Source organism: Jaculus jaculus, chromosome 5 (assembly GCF_020740685.1).
Source record: "Jaculus jaculus isolate mJacJac1 chromosome 5, mJacJac1.mat.Y.cur, whole genome shotgun sequence".
In the NCBI taxonomy this organism is placed as follows: domain Eukaryota; kingdom Metazoa; phylum Chordata; class Mammalia; order Rodentia; family Dipodidae; genus Jaculus; species Jaculus jaculus.
In genome coordinates, this window is record NC_059106.1 from 107,147,032 (window position 1) to 107,170,478 (window position 23,447).

A 23,447-nucleotide genomic window follows, 5' to 3' on the forward strand; every position below is an offset into this window, starting at 1 on the left:
TCTAGTAGCAATCTATGGCTTTTGGATGTGCCATTATCCAAACCATCACTGCATCTCTGGGATAAAGCCTACTTGGTCAGGTTGAATAATCTTTCTGATATATTCTTATATTCTGTTTGCCAGTATTTTGTTGAGAATTTTTGCATCTATGTTCATGAAGGAGATTGGTCTATAATTTTCTGTTTTTGTTCCATCTTTGTCTGGTTTTGGTATTGGGGTCATGCTGGCTTTGCAGAAGGAGTTTGGTAGAACTCCTTTTTCTATTTTATGGAAAAGTTTGAGAAACATTGGTGTTAGTTCTTCTATGAAGGTCTGGTAAAATTCACCAGTGAATCCATCTGAGCCTGGACTTTTTTCAGGTGGGAGACTTTTTATAACTCCTTGGATCTCCGTGCATGTTATAGGTCTATTTAAATGATTTATCTCATCTTGATTTAATTTTGGTACATCTTATGAATCAAAAAAAATCATTCATTTCTTTCAGATTTTCAAACTTAGAGGCATGTATGCCCTTAAAGTATGTCCTTGTGATTCTCTGAATATCTTTGGTGTCTGTTGTAATGGTGTCTTTTTCCTTTCTAGTTTTATAAATTTTTATCTCTTCTCTCTTTTGTTCAGATGTGCTAAGGGTTTATCGATCTTATTTATCCTTTCAAAGAACCAACTCTTTGTTTCATTGATTCTTTGGATTTGTTTGTTTGTTTGTTTGGCTTCTACTTCATTAATCTCTGCCCTAATCTTTATTATTTCTTTCTGTCTACTGATTTTTGGTTTGCCTTGTTCTCTTTTTCTAAGGCCTGAAGATGAAGCAGGAAATTGTTTACTTGTGAATGCTCTAGTTTCTTAGTATAGGTACTTAGAGCTATAAACTTCCCTCTTAGGACTGCCTTCATTGTGTCCCAAAGGTTTTGGTGTGTTGTATTCTCATCATCATTTGATTCTATGAATTTATTGGCTTCCCTTTCCTCCCTTCCTTCCTTCCTTCCTTCCTTCCTTCCTTCCTTCCTTCCTTCCTTCCTTCCTTCCTTCTTTCTTTCTTTCTTTCTTTCTTTCTTCTTGTTTTTTTCAAGGTAGGGTCTCATTCTAGTCCAGGCTGACCTAGAATTCACTGTATAGTCTCAGGGTGGCCTCAAATTCACAGTGATCCTCCTACCTCTGCCTCCCAAGTGTTGGGATTAAAGGCATGCACCACCACGTCTGGCTCTTCCTTTTTGATTTCTTCTATGACCCATTCATCATTCAATAGTGTACTATTTAGTCTCTATGAATTTCTGTATGCTCTGTAGATTTTCTTATTGCTGACTTGTAGTTTAGTCCCATTGTGGTCAGATAGAATACAAGAGATTATTTCAGTTTTCCAGTATTTGTTAAGATTTCTGACAGGATGACCTGTCAATTGGTGAGAGTGGAGTATTGAAGACACCCACTACAATTGTGCTTGCTGTTATCTGTGACCTTATGTCTAATAGTGTTTGATGAAATTGGGAGCCGCCATATTAGGTACATATAAGCTTAGGACTATAATGTCCTCTTGTTGGAGTGTTCCTTTAATCAATATAAAATGAACTTCTTTTTCTTTCTTGGTTTGATATATATCCTATCAGATATTAGGATAACAACCTGTGCTTGTTTCCTTGTTCTATTTACTTGAAATACCATTTTTCATCCTTTCACCCTAAGACAGGTTCTATCTTTTATTGAGAGATAAGTTTCCTGTAGGCAACAAACAGCAGGATCCTGCCTTTTAATCTGGTCTGCAAGCCTGTGTCTTTCGGTTGGGGCATGGAAGCCATTGATATTAAGAGTTATTATTGAAAGGTATGTGTTTATCTTCACCATTCTTCTTGTTTTGTAGTACTTCCAATTTTCCCTTTGCTCTCTTGTTTTAACTGTTATTTGAGTAGGGTTTATTTTTTCCTGTTTCCTCATGTGTGTGTGCTTTGCTTTCTCTTCATCATGAAGGATTCCTTCAAGTATTTTCTGTAGAGCTAGCTTAGCTGTCATAAATTCCTTTAGCCTGTTTTTGTTTTGGAATGTCCTTATTTCTCCTTCACTTTGTAAAGATAGCTTTTCAGAATAAAGTAATCTTGGTTGACAGTTGTTATCTTTCAGAACTTGGAATACATCATTCCAAGCCCTTGTGCTTTTAAAGTTTGTGTTGAGTAGTCTGCTGTTATCCTGATGGGCTTGTCTTTATAGGTGACTTGCTTTTTCTCTCTAACTGCTTTCAATATATATTCTTTGCTTTGTATGTTTAGTAGTTTAATTATAATATGGCAAGGAGAGGTTCTTTCCAGGCTTTGTCTACTTGGTGTTCTAAAAGCTCCTTGTATCTGCATTGGCATTTCGTTCCCAGTTTGGGGAAATTTTTCTTCTATGATTTTGTTGAAAATGGCTACTAAGCCTCTGGATTGAAATTCTTCTACTATACCATGAATTCGTATTTCTTCCTTTGAGAATGCTCTATTTAGCTCCATAGCCCACTTTTGATTGGCTTGCTTGATTCCTTATTATTTAACTTTTTGAGTTCTTTGTATATCCTAGATATTAATCCTCTATCAGATATATAGCTGGTGAAGATTTTTTCCCATTCTGTAGGTTGCCTCTTTGCTTTTTTCACTGTGTCCTTTGCGGTGCAAAATCTTTGTAATTTCATGAGGTCCCAGTGATTAATCTGTGGTTTTATTGCCTGAGCAATTGGGGTTGTATTCAGAAAGTCTTTGCCAAGACCAATATGGTGGAGGGTTTCCCCTACTTTTTCCTCTAGCAGTTTCAGAGTTTCAGGTCTGATGTTAAGGTCTTTAATCCATTTGGCCTTAATTCTTGTGCATGGAGAGAGAGAAGAATATATTTTCATCCTTCTACAGATATATATCCAGTTTTCCCAACACCATTTGCTGAAGAGGCTGTCTTTTCTCCAATGAGTATTTGTGGCAATTTTATTGAATATCAGGTGGCTATAGCTACTTGGGCTTACATCTGGGTCCTCTATTCTGTTCCACTGATCTACATGTCTGTTTTTTGTGCCAGTACCATGCTGTTTTGTTACTATGGCTCTGTAGTATAGGTTAAAATCAGGTATGGTGATACCACCAGCTTTATTTTTCTTCCTCAGTATTATTTTACATATTTGAGGTTTTTTGTGATTCCAAATGAATTTTTGGATTGTTTTTTCTATTTCCATGAAGAATGCTTTTGGAAATTTGGTGGGGCTTGCAATAAATGTATAGATTGCTTTTGGTAAGATTGCCATTTTCACAAGATTGATTCTTCAATCCAGGAACAGGGGATGTCTTTGCACATTCTAGTGTCTTCTGCAATTTCTCGCTTGAGTGTTTTAAAGTTCTCATTGTAGAGATTCTTTACTTCCTTGGTTAGGTTTATTCCAAGGTATTTTATTTTTTTTGGTGCAATTGTGAATGGGAGCGATTCTCTGATTTCATCCTCTGTGTGTTTGTTGTTAGCATATGTGAAGGCCATTGATTTCTGTGTATTTATTTTGTATCCTGCTACATGGCTGTAGGTTTTGATCAGCTCTAACAGTTTGCTAGTAGAGTTTTTAGGGTCCTTTATGTATAGAATCATGTCATCTGCAAATAATGATAACATGATTTCTTCCTTTCCAATTTGTATCCCTTTTATGTGTGTCTCTTGCCTTATTGCTATGGCTAAGACTTCCAAAACTACATTAAATAAAAGTGGGGACAGTGGACACACTTGTCTTGTTCCTGATTTTAGTGGAAAAGCTTCCAGTTGTTCCCCATTTAGTAATATGTTGGCTGCAAGCTTGTCATAAATAGCTTTTATTATATTGAGATATTTTCCTATATTCCCAGTCTCTGTAGGACTTTTATCATGAAGGGATGTTGGATTTTTGTCAAATGCTTTTTCTGCATCCAGTGAGATGATCATGTGATTTTTGTCCTTCAACCCGTTTATATAACGTATTACACTTATAGATTTGCGTATATTGAACCATCCCTCCATCTCTGGGATAAAGCCTACTTGGTCAGGGTGAATGATCTTTTTGATATACTCTTGTATTCTGTTTGCCAATATTTTATTGAGGATTTTTGCATCTATGTTCATGAGGGAGATTGGTCTGTAATTTTCTTTTTTTGTTCTATCTTTGCCTGGTTTTGGTATCAGGGTGATGCTGGCCTCATAGAAGGAGTTTGGTAGAATTCCTTCTTTTTCTATTTCCTGGAAAAGCTTAAGAAGCAATGGTGTTAGCTCTTCCTTAAAGGTCTGGTAAAATTCAGCAGTGAATACATCCGGTCCTGGGCTTTTTTTAGTTGGGAGATTATTGATAACTGTTCGGATCTCCATGTTTGTTATAAGTCTATTGAAGTGATTAATCTCATTTTGATTTAATTTAGGTAGGTCATATAAATCAAGGAAATCATCCATTTCTTTCAGATTTTCATACTTTGTGGAGTATATGCTTTTAAAGTATGTCCCTATGACTTTTTGAATTTCTCTGGCATCTGTGGTGATGTTACCTATTTGATCTCTGAGCTTATTCATTTGTGTCTCTTCTCTCTTTCTTTTGGTCAGATTTGCTAAGGGTTTATCAATCTTGTTTATCCTCTCAAAGAACCAACTCTTTGTTTCATTAATTCTTTGGACTGTTTTTTTTTTTTGTTTCTATTTCATTAATTTCTGCCCTAATCTTTATTATTTCTTCCCGTCTACTGATACTTGGTTTGCCTTGTTCTTCTTTTTCCAAGGCTTTATGGTGAAGCATTAGGTCGTTTACTTGCGACCTTTCTAATTTCTTAATATAGGCACTTAAGGCAATAAATTTACCTCTTAGAACTGCCTTCATTCTGTCCCAGAGTTTTTGGTATGTTGTGTTCTCATTATCATTTGACTCTAAAAATTTTTTGATTTCCTTCTTGTTTTCTTCATTGACCCATTCATCACTTAGTAGTGTATTGTTTAGTTTCCATGATTTTGTGTATGCTCTATAGCATTTCTTGCTACTGATTTGTAGTTTAATTCCATTGTGGTCAGATAGAATGCAAGGAATTATTTCAATTTTCCTGAATTTGTTAAGATTTGCTTTGTGTCCTAATATATAGTCTATTTTAGAGAATGTTCCATGTGCTGCTGAAAAGAATGTATATTCTGCAGCCTTTGGATGAAATGTCCTGTATATCTGTTAGGTCCATTCCTTCTATGACCTCATTTAGTCCAGATGCCTCTCTTTTTATTCTTTCCCGGGATGACCTGTCAATTGATGAGAGTGGGGTGTTAAAATCACCCACCACCACTGTGTTTGGTGTTATCTGTGACCTTAGTTCTAATAGTGTTTGTTTGACGAATTTGGGAGGCCCATGTTAGGTGCATATATGTTTAAGATAGTAATGTCCTCCTGTTGGAGTGTGCCCTTAATCAATATAAAGTGACCTTCCTTATCTTTCTTGACTAATGTTGGACTAAAGTCTACCTTGTCCGATATTAGGATAGCAACCCCTGCTTGTTTTCTAGGCCCATTTGCTTGAGACATCGTCTTCCAACCTTTCACCCTAAGATAATGTCTATCCTTTGTAGAAAGATGAGTCTCTTGGAGACAACAAATTGTAGGATCCTGCTTTTTAACCCAGTCTGCAAACCTATGTCTTTTCGTTGGGGCATTGAGTCCGTTGATATTAACAGATATTATTGAAAGGTGTGTATTTATGTTTGGCATTTTCTTTTTTTTTTTTTTCTTTCTTTTTTTTGTGGTTCCGGTTCTACCTGTGCTCTCTTGTGTTAACTAGTATTTGAGTATTACTTGTTTTTTCTAGGTTCCTTATATGTGTGCTTTTCCTTTTCTTCTGCATGGAGGATTCTATCAAGTATTTTCTGTAGAGCTGGTTTTGTCTTCAAATACCCCTTTAACCTGCTTTTGTCATGGAATGTCCTTATTTCTCCGTCTATTTGAAAGGATCACTTTGCAGAATAAAGTAATGTTGGTTGACAGTTGTTATCTTTCAGAACTTGGAATATATCACTCCAAGCCCTTTTTGCTTTAAAAGTTTGTGTTGAATAATCTGCTGTAATCCTGATGGGCTTGCTTTTGTAGGTAACTTGATTTTTCTCTCTAACTGCTTTCAATATTTTTTCTTTGGTGTGTGTGTTTGGAAGTTTGATTATAATATGGCGAGGAGAGGTTCTTTCCGGGTTTTGTCTGGCTGGGGTTCTAAATGCTTCCTGTATCTGCATTGGCACCTCTTTCCCAATTTGGGGGAAATTTTCTTCTATGATTTTGTTGAGGACACCTACTATGCCTTTGGGGTGGAATTCTTCTCCTTCTACTATGCCCTGAATTGTTATATTGGATCTTTTCATTGTGTCCTGAATATCTTGAAATTCCCAGTCATACTTTTCTATAAGTTTGTCTTTCTCTTTGTTGGACTGTATCTGCCACCTTGTCTTCTAGCTTAGATATTCTGCCCTCTCCTTCATCCATTCTACTGGTGAGATTTTCTACAGAATTTTTTATTTCATTAACTGTGTTCGTCATTGCTAGCAATTCTGACTGGTTTTTCTTTATTATTTCTATTTCCTTACTTATGTCTTGTATTGCCTTCTTTATTTCATGACATTGGTGTCCTGCATCTTCTTTGATTCCTTTGATTTCCCCTTATGTTCCTCTTTGACTCCTTTGATTTGTTCTCTGACTTCTTTGAACATATTTACAATCATTCTTTTGAAATCTTTCTCAGGCATTTCTTCTAACTCGTTCTCACTGGAGGTCATTTCTGATGCATTAATACTTTTAGGTGGATTTATATCCTCTTGATTTTTAGTGTTTCTTGTGTTATAATGTATATATTTTTGCATCTTGGATTAAGTTAATGCTTGGATTTTCTAGCTAGCTGGGTATTCTTAGCTGTATCAATTGATTTGATGTTATATATTTTCAGGGTAGGAGCTTAATGTGTTAGGTGTGGCTCTTAAGACTCTCAGAGTACGTACAAAGGTGCTCCTAGGGGTTGAGTTTCTCTGCTATGGGAGTTTCAAGTAGGCTGAGTGGTATAAAATACAGGTAGATTCTAAAAGTTAACTAAACACTGTACCCATTCAATCCAAAATAGCCCCAAGTATGTATGCCAGAGTAGTTATTATAACAACCAGATCCTCTATCAACATAGAGGTTAAGATTTCTGGTCTGTTGAGGTATCCAAGTCAGCTTGCGACCAAGTGAGACCCTTCCCTGGTGCAATCCCAGTTACCTTGGATGATTTTGGTCTCAGTCAAGTTGCTGCCTGGGTCGTCGGGCTGCTGTTCTGATTTCTGGAGCTGGGCACTGGCTTTTCCTGCGGGGCAAACCAAGCCTGGCAAGTGTGGCCCTGCAGATCAGCACTCCCGCTGCTGGAACTGCTGCTGCTAAAGCTGCCTCTGCTAGGTCTGTCAGTAGCTGAAGCTGCTGCTGGGCCCACTGCTGCTGCTGCCACTGAAGCTGCTGCCTCAGGATCTGCCGCTGCTGCTGCTCCTGGGTCTGCTGCTGCTGGGTCTGCCGCTGCTGCCGCTACTGGTCTGCTGCTACTGGGGCCACTGTTACCGGTGCCAGAGCCACTGATGTTGCTGTTGAACTCTGCTCCTGCTTGGGTCCCGCTGTCGACTCAAGTTGGCGTGGCCGGGTCCCAGGACTGCTGCTCTGTTCGCTGGAGCTGGGCTCAGGCGGTGGGAGGAGGGGAAGGAGCCACAGCTGCTCTGGATCTCTCACTGTTCCACATGTTCTTCTACCTCATGGTCTGCTTCTCCTTTGCTCATTGCCACTCTCCCTTCACGTTTCCTGAGTTGCAGAGAGTGCCGGTGCGAGGGGAAAATCCCAGCACCTGGCTTCTCCTGCAGCTGAAGCTGAGTCTGGCGGCTTTCTGATGTGCAGCTGCAGCTGCGGTTGGCAGTGCTGCCGGGGCCGTTTTTGCCGGCCTGTGCAGGCTCTGGATGCTCTGGATCTCTTATAATTCTCTGCTGCTACTTCAGTTTCCTATACACCTCACTTTTTAGTAAAAGTGTGTATTTTGCTGAGTTTTTTTTGTTTGTTTGTTTTGTTTTCCCCTCAGGCTGCTTTGGCCTGGTACCTCTGCTGCCATCTTAACCAGAAGTCCCCTGAATTCTTATGTTTGATCTTTTCATAGCATCCTGGATAGCTTGAAATTCCCATTCATACCTTGCTATTAGCTTGTCTGTCTCTGTGTTTGACTGTATTAGATCTGCCACCTAGCCTTCTAGTTTAGATATTCTGTTCTCTCCTTCATCCATTCTATGGGTGAGACTTTCCACAGAGATTTTTAATTTGACTGACTGTGTTGTTCAGTGCTGGTATTTATGCCTGGTTTCTCTTCATTATTTCTAGTTCTGTACTCATGTCTTGTAATGATCTTATTTCATTAAGCTGGTTTCCTGTGTTCTCTTGGAATTCCTTTAGGATTTTGTTTTCTTCTTTAATTCCTGTGTTTTCTTCTTTGATTTCTGTGAGTATAGATAAAATCATTTTTTAAAAAATATTTGTCATAATACTCAAAAAAATATTTGTCATGCATTTCATCTGAAACAGTCTCATTGGGTACCATTTCTGATGGATTTATAATTTTTGCTGAGATTGTATTGTCCTTATTTTTTGTGTTTCTTGTGTTATAATGTTGTGATTTTTGCATCCTGAATGCATTTGATATTTGGATTTTCTAATAATATTCAGTGCTATTAGATTTGAAAATAGAAGGTGTTTAAGTAGCCAAGTGTAGCTCTTGTACTACACTCCAACCAAAGCCTAGGTGTTGAGTTTGCCTGATATTCAATTGTTCTAGTGAGCTGGTGGAGCAATTTACTGGCAAATCTAAAATTCAACTTAGCAATATACACATTCAGTAAAAACCAGCACAAGGTATGCAAATGTGGGGATTTATACAAACAGATAACCTTATAAAGCCAAAATGCCTAAAGGAGTGTTTTGCTCTACACCCTTACTCCTGTCAGCTGGGAGGTTGAGATTTCTGTTCTGAAATAGGTTCCAGGTCAGCCTGGATCTGAATCAGACCCTGCCCCCAATAGTAACTGAAGAAAAAGACAAAGGCCCTATGACTCTGAAAGCATCAAAGGCAGCTGTAGCCAACCCCCAAATGCAGCTTAATTGAGAATGGTAAAGCCAACCAAGAATATGTAACCCATAACCTGCCCTGACATGGAGAGATTAGCACTCCCAGTGCAGTCCTTTGTACCTGATTTTTTTGTCAATTGGCCTCATTTCCTTTTGGGGTGGCTTCAGTTCTCAACAATGCTGAATGCCCACCTTGATCCCTCCATGTTGTGCTGTGAATCTGGTGTTCTGATCAGCTGTGCTGGATGTGCTGTCACTGGGCACAAAATGTATTCTCTGGAGGGCTGGGGTGCTGTCCATTGGGAGATGGGATGGTGCAGGAAGTCTGGAGTTGTACTGGAACTGCTCAGCTGGTCCCGCCTGTGTCCCCTTCAGCAGTTCGTCTGCGTCTCCCCTTCAGGTTTCTTGACTTTGCAAGGAGACTGATGAGGTTGGGAACCACCCTTGGTTGCTCTCTGCTCCTGCAGCTGGGCACTGGTCAGGCTTACGGATCCACACAAGTCTGTGCAGATCAGGTCCAGGTCCATAAGCTCTGCCATGGGATTCTGTTCGATTTCCTCCTTTTTGATAGATCTTAGTCTTTCCTGCTTCTCCACTGTGCCTGATAAATAACCTACACACCTTCACTTTTCAGACAAAGAGTGTATCTTGCTGTGGTTTTGCTCAAATCCCTCCCAAGGCTGATTTGGTGTGACTCCTATGCAGCCATCTTACCCAGAAGTCTCCCTCACTGTTTTCTTTTTTTAAGCTAAGAAAAATTTTGTTTTTAAGATGAAACAAGTAGTATTAACATGTATCCAGATGCCAGACCAAGCATTCATTGGCGTTCTTGTTTGCTTGCTTTTTTTTTTCCCCCCCAATGTAGAGTCTCACTCTAGCCCAGGCTGACTTAGAAGTCACTCTGTAGTGCCAGGCTGGCCTCAAGCTCACAGCAATCCTCTTAACTCTGCCTCTTATATGCTGGGATTAAAGGTGTGCACCACCATGCATGGCCATTCATTGGGTTTTACAGAGAGAAAATGCACTCAAATATCAACTAAAAAAATTGTTTCATAGAAAAATATCCACTGAACATGTACTTGTAAGAAGTTAGGTGAGGGCTGGAGAGATGGCTTAGCGGTTAAGCGCTTGCCTGTGAAGCCTAAGGACCCCGGTTCGAGGCTCGGTTCCCCAGGTCCCACGTTAGCCAGATGCACAAGGGGCCCCACGCGTCTGGAGTTCGTTTGCAGTGGCTGGAGGCCCTGGCGTGCCCATTCTCTGTCTCTCCCTCCATATGTCTTTCTCTCTATGTCTGTCACTCTCAAATAAATAAATAAATAATGAACAAAAAAAAATTAAAAAAAAAAAGCATGCACCACCATGCTCGGCTTTTAAAAAAAAAAAAAAAGAAGTTAGGTGACATAATGTAAGGTGACAATGGCAGGGAGACAGACTTTAGGACTCTTTTCACACCTCTAATGTGCTCTTGTTCTACTTTCCAGAATTAAAGTAATCATTAGGTCATTTCACATAGATCATCAACATGAAATCACCTTCAAAAGTCTAAAATAAATTCAGGGTCATGGCTAAAGCTATCCAGGAGGTGTGCAGAGGAGATTGTGTTCTGGATTTCATGCAGTGGTAAATTTGTCATATGTGTTTGCAGAAATGGAAACACTGATCTGTAGAGAGGCTGATCTTTTTTATGATTTGTAGGAAGTCTTTCTCATTGGCTTCCCTATCTCCATCAGCTTCACTGATGGTTTCCTGTAGTTCAGGTGATTGAATAATATCTACCCAGTTTCATCAGCAAAAGATTGAACACTTGCAGGATCTTTGGTATCTTTCTTAGACATTTTCTGTGTATCTGGCTTTACATGGGTACTAGGGACTCAAACCCCAGCTGTCAGTCTTTGCAGGCAAGCACCTTTAACTGCTCAGCCATCTCCCCAGCCCCCAACCTTTCTTTTAATTAGCAAGCTTGACCAATCCAAATGTATTTTTGTAATATCATAACTAGCGATTATAACAATCACTGTTTTAATTAAACTTGATTTAGATTGTTATGAGTTTTTTCTACCATTTTTGGTAGTTTGTTGTGTCTTATGCAGTCCAAGTTGGCCTTGAATTCATAACCTTCCTGTTTTAACCCATCATGTTGGGTTACAGGTATAGGCCACCATGCACAGTTGTACCATTTTATTTTGTTCTATTTATCATACTTCTTCAAAATTCCCTTTTATGCATATATCCCACTCCAATCATTCTTTTCCACCTTGAGCAATGTCTTTATTTGAGGAGGGGTATATTCTTTTTTAAAAAAATATATTTTATTTGTTTGCATAGAGAGAGAGAGAGGAAAGGGAGAGATGAGATATGAATGGGCACTTCAGGGTCTCCAGCCACTGCATATGAACTCCAGATGCATGTGCCACTTTGTGCATCTGACTTTATATGGGTTCTGGGGAATTGAACCTGGGTTGTCCTGATATATGGCGTACACACCCTGTGCACACATATGTGAAGGCTAGAGGAAGATGTCAGAAATATTCCTCTGTTGCTCTATTTTGTATGGCCAAATTCCTGTGCATTGAAAGTAGTGACCAGCTTTATCAAAAGCAGCTAGGACACCTCACAGAAAGAAGGCTTGGAGAAGGTCATCAGCCCCCACCTGAGATCTCAGATAACTCTTTGCCAGATGTATACAGTAAATTAACGAAGTCTCATGACTTCAGGGGGAGATAAACTATATAGAGGATAAAAGAACAAGTAACAGTGAGCTCCATTTAAGTGGTTTCTTTGGAGTCTGTATGCTCTGTAACTCAATACTCACCCTGAGGCTGAGGGAGGAGCATCTGCAGGGGCATTCCCAATATAGAGAGCTCTATCTGATTTCTTTGGATTCTCCATGCTCTGTAGTAAGCCCTCACCCCTATGCTGAGGAAGGTGCATCCACAGGGTTAATCACCAAATAGTGAGCCCCATTGAAGTGCTGCTCTGGGGTCTCCATACTCCCGGAGAGGGACAAGGAGCTTCTGGAAGGCCACAGGAAAGTCCTAATTTAGGGTAGGATGAAACTTCTCAGTGGTGTGGCTGCTCCAGGGTTCCCATGCTGTGTAAGTAAGCCCTCACCCTGAGGCTGAGGGAGAAGCATCCAAGGAGTAATCTTGACACAGGAATCTCCATCAAAGTGGCTGCTTTGGTGGCTCCATGTTCCCATAAGTAACCCATCTTCATGCTCTATAAGTGACCCCTAATAAACTAATTGGTTCATCAAACTGGTGTTGGTATAATTGTACTTTGGTCTTCCTTTTTGTGCCCTATTTGGGTTAAAGACATGTGTTCCTATCTCCCATGACACTCTTCCACCTTATTTCCTAGATGCAAACTTTCTTATCCACTGAGCCATCTCTGTATCTATTTACTAGTGTGTATTGTGCTCTAGTTGTCCATTGTTTTGTATGTCTCTTTGAAAAGTTGACAGACTCATTATGTCTGTATTGTGAAAATCTTCTCATGTCCATCCTCCCTGGCATGAACACCTGGACTACCTTCAATATGCCTCCTGAGTAGTGGCTATAAGTGTCCTCATGTTTCCCCTTAGGGGCTGGCTGAGAGCTTCTTTATAGATAGGACACAGTTGTGACATCAGAGATTATAAATTTTCTGACCATGAGAGGAATGTTGGGTAATCCAATCATTTACAGGCTTATTTTTAGTCCACTTTCACTCAGGTCCTGTGCCCCATCCATACCTGGGGCTCCTGACTTCAGTGTCTTTCTAATCCCTTTGCTGAGTGGTGCTGTGGAGCAGGGCTGGGGGAGACAGGTACATGCTAGGTATTTTGCTGCTGATGATACAAACTTCTAACCATCTCTGATGTTGAAATGATCTCTTCCCCTCTTTCATTGAGTTCTCTAGTCCCTGGTATTCCTAGTGTTCTGTGCCTCTACTTTTCCTGTCTTGGGTGAATTTGACCTTAAAGTTGTTCTCTTTATTTTTAAAATATTCTCTTTATCTTTATCTTTATCTTTTGTAAGGTTAAGTGGAAATGCAGGCTAGGACAGACAGATAAGAATCAGAATTTGGATTTTTCTTTGTTGAATCTTAGTGTGTGTGCTGGTAAGGTGGGTATACATCATTTTATCATATTTGCATCATTTTGTTAAAACGCTATGGATAACATTATAGTCTCTGGTGTTCCTTTTTCTGATCCCATTACCTTTTATCTTGTTTTGTTTTGGCATTACTTGGATGGAAGGTATGGCCACTTGTTCACTAGGAAGCACTCTGCTGAGCCATATCCCAGCTCTGTTACTTCGTCTGTCCTAAAAGGTGACACTAACATTTGTTTGGTATTTATTTTATATGTTTGTATGCATCCGTGAAAGTCACATATTTTGCAAGTTTATGTAAATTGTCATGATAAACATACCACCTATAAAAGTTTATTACTGTTAACCAAAGCATTTAGCATAAAAGACTGGGCTCCAGCAGCCCCAGCAAGCTGGGCTTAGCCACCTATCCCATTACACTGATAAAAGACAGGTCATGGTGTGAAAAGGAGAGAAAGGAAATTAATGTGGCCATATTGAGAAGAGGAGTGGATAAAAGGGTCTAGTGGCCCAAGATTTATTTTCTGGGTACTGACAGGAATTTTAACTTTAAATAGAGGAGCAACTGGGCAAGAGTTCTGCATAATTAAGCAGTCCTGGTTTAGGTGTGGTCTGGTAGATCATTGTTTCAGTGCTTATTGTTTGAGGAAGCAAGCTGGTCTTGGGAGATGATTACTAGATAATTGCCTCATCTGGGAATATGGGTAGGTTTCTCTTCCAATGTTCTGGTGTCCTGAAAATCCATGTGTTTCAAGAAGAAAGATTAAGAGCACTGACTTATCTCTGGGACTTCAGCCAAAGTTGAGGTAGAGAGACACAAAATGATGGCTTTCATCCTGCTTTTAGTTACCCTGTGGGCCCAGCTGAGGAGACCATGCTTCTCAGCAAAGAAACTGCTAGTGCTTCATTACTTTATTAAATATGGTGTTTTTAAATTCATCAAAAGCACTGTGCCCCAGAAGTCCATTCTCCCATTAATAGAATTTGGGACTATTTCCAATTATGTCTGTGATCCATGATGCTATAATTCTTACAGAGAATATCTTTTTTTAAAATTTTTCAATTTTTTTTTATCAACAACTCCCATGACTATAAAAAAAACACCCCACGGTAATACCCTCCCTCCCCCCACTTACCCCTTTGAAACTCCACTCTCCATCATACCCCCTCCCCATCTCAATCAGTCACAGAGAATATCTTTAAGGTAAGATCCTTTGCTATTATTGCTACCTAATGAAGATGAAGTAGATAAAATGTACCAGCAAATTAGCCCCCCAATACCAGTGATTGTGTAAGTGTTCCTTTCACAAAGTCCATGGCCTTTGGAGTCTGGGGCAGTTCTGAAGCAGCATAACCACAATGGTCATTCAGGTTGCTTGTTCTAGATCATCTTCCTTATTATTCTGGCAGCATAAGATTGTACATATATGTGCATATCATTTATAATTTATTTGAGAGAAAATGAATGAGTGGATGGATGGGCCTCTGATGCAAATGAACTCCAGATGCATATGCCACTTTGTGCATCTGGCTGGCTTTATCTGAATGCTGGGGAATCAAACCAGGGCCTGATAGGCTTTGCAAACCTTCTGAGAATGTGCTTTAGTGAACCTGGTCAGCTTATGGAAGCACTGTTTCAGTATAAGTGGTTTCAGCTATATGAACAACAAATTGTGAATTTAAAAAAATTAGGGGATGGGGGCAGATGGCTCAGTAGTTAAAGGCACTTGCTTGCAAAGCCTGACACCCTGTGTTTAGTTCACCCAGTACTCAGGTAAAGCCATATGCACAAAGTGGTGCATGTATCTGGAATTCATTCACAGAGGCAAGAAGCCCTGGTGTACCCATACACTTTCTCATAAATAAATATATTTTAAATTTTAATATTATTCAAAAATGTATATAAAATATAAATATTTGAGTATCAGTCTTAATTCTCACTGATGATCTTAATTTCCATTCAGGAAGTGTTTATTTAGGACCTTCTAACTAAGTCTGCAAGATGCAAACAGTAGTCGACAACTCTGTTTGTGTGTAGGTAGGTTTGAGTGAGAGTGAGGAAGCCAGTGTCTTTTAAATGTGTGTGGGGCGGGGGGAGTGCAATGGGTGGATGTATTGTGCTGTGGCACCTTATAAACTGACCCGCGGTCAGGTGTGGTCACAGCTGCCACCTCAAAACATTGGTTGTCCCTCTCCATCACTCTTCTGTGTAGTCCTGTTTTTTAAGGCAACCATTCCTAGTTTCTACTCCCTGCAGGACTGGGGTTACAGGAGCACATGGCTGTCCCCACCTGTTTACATGGGATCTGGAAATTTGAACTCTGATCATCTCATGATAAACTCAGGGCCTGATGATTACACAGGAAGTGCACTTCATTCAGAGCTATCGCTCCAGCCCTTAAGTTTTTTAACTTATATATAAAACCACAAAGGTGGTATGTATATATGGAGTACCATGTGATGTTTTGAGGAAGCCAGTTTTAAATAATTGTAATAGGCTGTCCAGAATTCATTTTATAAAACTCCTTCAATTAAAAGCAAATGATGGGGCTGGAGGGATGGCTTAGTGGTTAAGGCACTTGCCTGAAAAGCCAAAGGACCAGGTTCAGTGCTCCAGGACCCACATAAGCCAGAAGCACAAGGTGGTGCATGCGTCTGGAGTTTGTTTGCAGATGTTGGAGGCCCTGGCGTACCCATTCTCTCTCCCACTTTCTCTCTATCAAATAAATAAATACAAAATTTTTTTAAAAGTCATATTCATAGAATTTTCACCAGCAGTGTCTTTTGTGTGTAACTTGCAAAATAGTAACTTAGGATAGATAAAGCCCGACTCCTTAGAAAATGTCTGCATGGGACTTCCAGGTAAGATGGTGGAGTAGTAGCCATGCCAAAGCAGCCTAGGGGCAGGGAGTAAGTAGAACAACAGCAAAATACACTCATACTGAAAAGTGAAGGTGTGTAAGGAACGATCAACCACAGGAGAGAAGCAGAAGACCCAGAGCTTATAGTAAGCAGGCAACCAGCCAGAATCAGCTCCTACCATGCACCCCATTCATGGGGCCAACCAGCACTACCTGAGCTGCCAGACAAACCAGATGGTGGGATTTTCAACTCAGTGCCAGCCTCCTTGTAAAATCAAGAAACCTGATGGGGAAGACAGCAGGGATCAGCTCAGCAGCTCTGGTACAACTCCAGGCATCCTGCACAGCTTCCCAACCACCAGTGCTGCGAACCACTAGAGGATCACACACCCACCCCCCCACCCAACCACACAGCGTCCAGTAAAGCTGATCAGAACACGAAATTCAGTGACCCAAGTAGCCTTAGTCCACAAAACAAAAGAGAGGAACCAAGGTAGGCACTCAGCATAGATGAGATTAGAAGCCATCCCAAAAGGTAGCAGGCCCTACTTACAAAGTCAGGTACATAGACCTTCACTGGAAGTGCTGATCTCACCTTCCATGTCAGGGCAGGTTATGTGTTAGATTTGATTGATGTATTCTTGGTTAGATTTACCATGCTGAAATAAACTATTTTGGTGTTGACTTTTGTTGCATTTGATGTTTTCTGATTTATAGGGCCCTGTCATTTTCTTTGTCATTATTGGGGGCAGGGTCTCACTCAGCCTCAGGCTGACGTGGAACCCATTTCAGATCAGAAATCTCAACCTTCCAGTTAAGAGAATTAAGGGTGTGGGGCAACATACACCCTTAGGGACTTTGACTTTTATTAGATTATCTGTTTGCTTTAATCCCCACTCTTTCATAAATATTGTGTGCTGGTTTTCATTGCATGTATACATTGCTCAGTTGAATTTTAGAATTTTCCACTAATTTTCCCCAACCAGCCAACTAGAATACTTGCATAACAGGCAAACTCAACACCTAGGGTCTCTTCTGCCTGTTACACTGATAGTAATATAAGAGCCACACCTGCCACCTTAAATGCCTACCCTGAAGATATATAAAGTCAGAGTTACAAATCTGTGAATATTGCAGATAACTAGAAAACCCAAGCATGAAATTAACTCAAGATGCAAAAATCTCTACCTTATAATCCAAGAAACACGATACAGGAGTAAGGAAATAGAAATAATGAAAAAAAATACCAATCAGAAATACTAGAAATGAAAACAGAGTAAGTCAAATACAAAACTTAGTAGTAAGTCTCACCAGTTGAATGGATCAAGGAGAGGACAGAATATATAAACTAGAAGACATGGTGGCAGATCAACTACAGTCCAACAAAGAGAAAGACAAACTAATAGGAAGGTATGAATGGGAATTTCAAGACATTTGGGACACTATGAAGAGATCAAACATAAGAATTCAGGGTATAGCTGGGCGTGGTGGTGCACACCTTTAATCCCAGCACTCAAGAGGCAGAGATAGAAGGATTGCCATGAGTTCAAGGCCACCTTGAGACTCCATTGTGAATTCCAGGTCACCCTGGGCTACAGTGAGACCCTACCTCAAAAAACCAAAAAAACAAACAAACAAACAATTTGGGGTATAGTAGAATAGAAGAATTTTACTCCAAAGGCATAGTATTTTCAACAAAATTATAGAAGAAAATTTCCCTAAAATAGGGGAGAAGATGCTAATGCAGGTACAGGAAACCTTTAGAACACCAAACAGACAAAATCAGGAAAGAACCTCTCACCGCCATATTATAATTAAACTACTAAACACACAAACCAAAGAAAATACATTAAAAGCAATTAAAGAGAAAAATCAAGTCATATATAAAGGCAAGCCCATCAGGATCACTGCAGATTACCCAACACAGACTTAAAAGCCAGAAGGGCTTGCTTGGAATGATCTATTCCAATTTCTAAAAGATAACTGTCAACCAAGATTATTTTATCGAGCAAAGCTATTCATCCAAATTGACAGAGAAATAAGGACATTCGGGCTGGAGAGATGGCTTAGCGGTTAAGAGCTTGCCTGTGAAGCCTAAGGACCCCAGTTCGAGGCTTAGTTCCCCAGGTCCCACGTTAGCCAGATGCACAAGGGGGCGCACGCGTCTGGAGTTCGTTTGCAGAGGCTGGAAGCCCTGGCGTGCCCATTCTCTCTCTCCCTCTATCTGTCTTTCTCTCTGTGTCTGTCGCTCTCAAATAAATAAATAAATAAATAAAAATTTAAAAAAAAAAAAGAAAGAAAGAAGGACATTCCACAACAAAAATAAGTGAAAGGAATATATGACCAGTAAACCAGCTCTACAGAAAATACTTGAAAGGATCCTCCATGCTGAAGAGAAAGAAAAGTACACACATACGAACATGGAAAAAATAAACCATACTCAAATAATGCTTAATACAAGAGAATGAAGGAAAAACAGGAATAACTACATACAAAGCAAGAAGAATTGCAAGAATAAATGTATACCTTTCAATAATAACTGAATATCAGTGGACTCAATACCCCAACCAAAAAACACAGGCTTGCAGACTAGGTTAAAAAGCAGGATCCTTCTATTTGTTGCCTCCAAGAAACTTACCTTTCCTATAAGACAGACATTATCTTAGGGTGAAAGGATAGAAAACGGTATTTCAAGCAAATGGGCCTATAAAACAAGCAGGTGTTGCTATCCTGATATCTGACAGGATAAACTTTAAGCCAACATTATTTAGGAAAGATAAAGAAGGTCACTCTATATTGATTAAAGGAACACTCCAACATGAGGATATTATAGTCCTAAACATATATGCACCAAACGTGGGGCTCCCAGTTTCATCAAACTAACACTATTAAAATTAAGGTCATAGATAACACCAAACACAGTTGTAGTGGGTGACTTCAATACCCCACTCTCATCAACTGAGAGGTTATCCCAACAAAAAATAAACAAGAGGACTTCCAGTTAAGATGGCAGCATAGCAATCATGCCAAAGCAGCGTAGAGGAGAAAAAGCAAACAATAAATATTTTTTAAAAAACAGCAAAATACACTCTTCTAATAAAAAGTGAAATTATCAACCAAAGCAGAGAAATAGAAGAGATCCAGAGCATCTAGAGACCACAGAAGCAGACAGAGGCAGCTCCAGCAGCAGCGACACCAGGTCTAAGTGGCTGTGATAGCCAGGCTCTGCCTGAGTTCCAGGAACAGTCAGGTGAAGGGATTTTCCACTCACACCATTCCCCTCACAAACTCAAGAAACATGAAGAGGAAGGCAGCAGGGACATGTTGAGTAGCTCATGAGGAAGAAAATTGCAAGGACCATTGGGACAACTTCAGGCAACATCCACAGCCTTCCCTCCCCCCAGCGCCAGCAAGCACCAGAGACCTGGGGAAGGGAACTCGCCTATACAGCACTCAGCACAGGCGATCAGAGCAGCAACCCACCGACCCAGCCCGCCTACCTGAGCCCACAACACAGCAAAGAGGGACCCAGGCAGGTGCACAGCATAGCATAGCATAGCTGAAACCAAAACCATCCCAAAAGGTAACTGGGTTTACACTGGGTCAGTACTAGCCAACTTGCATCAGAAGTGCTAATTGCACATTCCATGTCAGGGTAAGTTATGTGTTTAATCTGATAGATGGTTGGATTTACCATTCTTTTTTTTATTAAAGAATATAAAACTATTTATTGACCGTTGTTCACTATTATTTACTATAAAGTAAACAATATACAGCTGGATAACATTCTGATACTACAAAGTTACTATCATGTGTTCTGCTCAATCAGTGACCCAAATACTAAAAAGACTGAGCCTACATGTGAGGAAGGAGTCAGAGTAAAGAAGCAGCATGCAGGTCAGGAACTCATAGTATCCAGTTTTGTGCCAGCAGCCCCTAAACTGCCATTTCTTTTTTATTTTTTATTTTTTTGTTTATTTATTTATTTGGAAATGACAGACAGAGAAAGAGGCAGATAGAGGGAGAGAATGGGCACACCAGGGCCTCCAGCCACTGCAAATGAACTCCAGATGCCTGCGCCCCCTTGTGCATCTGGCTAACGTGAGTCCTGGGAAATCAAGCCTTGAACCAGGGTCCTTAGGCTTCACAGGCAAGCGCTTAACCACTAAGCCATCTCTCTAGCCCCTAAGCTGCCATTTCTAACCATGATCACATGCATTGTCTTAGAAATTCTATGAACTACAATTTTTTTAGTGCAGATTTTATCTTTCAGCACAGGAATGGAATGACTTTATATAGAGGAACTATACAAGTCTTGTTCTATTAACAAACTGGGGTTTGTCTAGTTTCCCTGATTGAATAAGGAGTTAGTTAGTTAGTAATAAAATTTTACAAATATACTATTGAATTTACATGGGGGTATAGGTAAGAATTATGATGTGTCTGCCTTTTACATGATCCAACCTAAACTATCCAATTTACTATAGAATCATCTAATTTCAAAGGTCATGGCTTCAGGAAAATTTTCAGCTTAACCTGAAGTGATTTCTTAGGAATTCCTAGAATAATAGCTTATCATCCATGTTTTTTGGGGGGCAGGCGGGCAGAGGGATATTAAAAACAAAGCCACTTGCACTAAGTATTTTATGCATGCATACATACATATACAAAACAAAAGAATTTTCTCCAACATTTAGAAAAAACTATTTTCCAATGTAGAGGAAATATACCATGGTATCAAATATTCTACTGTTAAGAAGCATCTATAGAAAGTTCAAAGTAACCAGTGCTCTCAATGCAGAAAGTAAAATTTAAAAAAATTCTGACAGCTCAGTATCAATTTTGATCTCCATGAGAATATAGTTATTTTTCACACCAGTAAATCAAAACCCAAGACCAGATTTCATTCTTTTATATATATATATATATATATATATATATATATATGCACATACACACACATACATACACACACACATATATATTAAAACAATGCAAACAATTATTGGGCTTCATCTTAACAAGATGCCAAGTCAGCATTTCATTGTAGAAAGCAATGATGATCTGAGAACATTTCATGTTCACCTCCTTTGCCAGCGCCAAGTCTGCCTCATCAGAGTCCTTCCGTTTCATGAGAAACATCAATTCTCCACTGATGTCTGTGGCACCAGGTATTCATTTTCTTTGATTTGCTGTCATCAGATTCACTGTCAGATAAAGATTTTCTTTTTGTGCCATCTTTTTCTTTACCAGCCTTTTGAGAATTAAGAAATGCTTTGATTAACTCCAGACAACCTAAATTTTCTTCAGGTTCCCAAGTACTGTCAGCATCTCTAAGTTCCTCCTGCTTCAGGAAATACTCCACTGTCCCATTTACAACACATTGATCCAGTGCTTTTTCTACCACATATTGTTCAGGCTCTGCCTCTTCAACTTTTTCACTCTTTCTGTTCTGTTTCTTTCCTACCTTTTGCAAAGTAGTTTTATTGGAGTCCATTTTTACAAAATTGCAGACTGGATGAGTGCAAGGGAGAAACAGAAAGGAAGCCACAGGCTTCAGATGCTCTGGGCCACGTGGCCTGCAGCATCTCCAATGGACTTGCCATTCTTAAATAAGCTATATTCTGGGCTTGTCATTTGTTGCTTCCTGATTTATAGTGCCTTCGTCTCCCCTTCTGTTGTTCATTGGGATGGGGTCTCACTTGGTCACAAACTAAACTTGGAACCCTCCACAGACCAGAAATATAAGCCTCCCAGTTGACAGGATTACGGTTGTGGGGCAACACACATCCTTAGGGACTTTGACTCTGTTAGAGGATCTGCTTGTCTAAATACCTACTATTGCATAAATACTCTGTGCTGGTTTTCATTGAATGTGTATATTGTTCAGTTAAATTTTAGAATTTGCCTATATTTTGTTCCACCCAGCCTACTAGAATACTCACATAACAGGCAAACCCAACACCTAGGGTCACTTTTGTGGTTACTCTGAGAGTGTTTTAAGAGCCACATCTAACACCTTAAGCTCCTATCCTGAAGATATATAACATCAGATTGATTGATATGTCTAAGAATGCTGGAGATAATTAGAAAACCTAAGCATCAAATTAATCCAAGATGCAAAAATCTCTATATTATAATACAAGATGCACAAAAAAATCAAGAAAGTGTAATTCCACCAAAAATTATAAATCCATGACCTCCAGTGAGACTGATTTAGAGGAAATGCCTGAGAAAGATTTCAAAAACGTGATAATAAATATGCTCAAAGAAATCAAAGAAGACACCGGAAATAAATTAATGAAATAAAGAGGTCAATACAAGACATGAATAAGGAAAGAGAAATAATAATGAAAAACCAGTCAGAAATAGAAAAACACAGTAAGAAAAACACAGTAAGTCAAATGAAAAACTGTAGAAAGTCTCACCAATAGAATGGATGAAGGAGAGGAAAGAATGTCTAAACTAAAAGACCAGGTTGCAGATCTAATGCACTCCAACAAAGAGAAAGACAAACTAATAGAAGGCATTAATGGGAATTTCAAGATATTTGGACCACTATGAAAAGATCAAATATAATAATTCAGGGTAGAGTAGAAAGAGAATAATTTCATTCCAAAGGCATAGTAGGCATTTTCAACAAAATCAAAGAAGAAAATTTCCCCCAAATTGAGAAAGAAATGCCAATGCAGACCCAGGAAGCCTTTGGGTAAACAGACAAAACCTGGAAAGAACCTCTCCTTGCCATATTATAATTAAACTACCAAACACACATACCAAACAAAATATATTTAAAGCAGTAAGAGAGTAAAAGCAAGTCACCTATAAAGGCAAGCCCATAAGGATCACAGCCAATTACTCAGAACAAACTTTAAAAGCCAGAAGGGCTTGGAATGATTTACTCCAAGTTCTGAAAGATAACAGCTGTCAACCAGGAATACTTTACCCAGCAAACCTATCCATCCAAATTGATGGAGAAGTAAGGATGTTCCACAACAAAAACAGGCTGAAGGAATATTTGACAACTACACCAGCTCTACAGAAAGTGCTTGAGGGGGATCCTCCATGCTGAAAGGAAAGGAAAGCATACATATGAGGAAACAGAGAAAGGTAAATTATACTCAAAAAACACTTAATACAAGAGAGTAAAGTGAAAAAGGAAGCACTACCAAACAAGTAGGATGGCTAGTACAAATACATACCTTTCAATAATAACTGTTACTATCAATGAGCACAGTGCCCCAACCAAAAGACACAGGCTTGCAGATTGGATCCTTCTGTTTGCCTGTGAAAGGATGGAAAACAGTATTCCAAGTAAATGAAACAAAGAAATAAGCAGGTGTTGCTATCCTAATATGTGACAGGATAGACTGCACACCAACATCAGGGAAGAAAGATAAA

At 39.5% G+C, this 23,447-nt stretch overlaps 1 protein-coding gene and 1 pseudogene across 9 annotated transcripts in view; one reads left to right on the forward strand and one right to left on the reverse strand.

Moving 5' to 3' along the window:
• Dtnb (dystrobrevin beta) overlaps positions 1-23,447 on the forward strand; it is a 395,702-nt gene that overhangs the window by 229,546 nt on the left and 142,709 nt on the right. The gene's annotated exons all lie outside the window — the stretch shown is intronic.
• Positions 9,463-21,543, reverse strand: LOC123460925 (annotated as a pseudogene).